We start from the raw sequence: 331 nt of genomic DNA on the forward strand, positions 1-331 counted from the left end.
GCTTTGAATACGGCTTGCCATATTCTGAATAGAGTCCCTCTGAAACACAATATGACTACTCCTTTCGAGTTGTGGAAAGGTAGGAAACCAAGCCTGAAATACTTTCGAGTGTGGGGGTGCCTAGCAAAAGTGCTAGTCCCATAACACAAACGAAAGAAATTGGGCCCTAAGACTGTCGATGCTGTGTTCTTGGGCTATGTGGAGACAAGTTATGCCTTAAGATTTCTGGTTATTAAATCAGAAATTCCAGGCATTGAGGTCAGCACAATAGTCGAATTTCGTGATGCTGTATTCCTAGAAGATGTATTTTCTTTAAAAACAGGAATACCTT

The sequence above is a fragment of the Sesamum indicum genome, linkage group LG14 (assembly GCF_000512975.1).
Source record: "Sesamum indicum cultivar Zhongzhi No. 13 linkage group LG14, S_indicum_v1.0, whole genome shotgun sequence".
Taxonomy (NCBI): Eukaryota; Viridiplantae; Streptophyta; class Magnoliopsida; order Lamiales; family Pedaliaceae; genus Sesamum; species Sesamum indicum.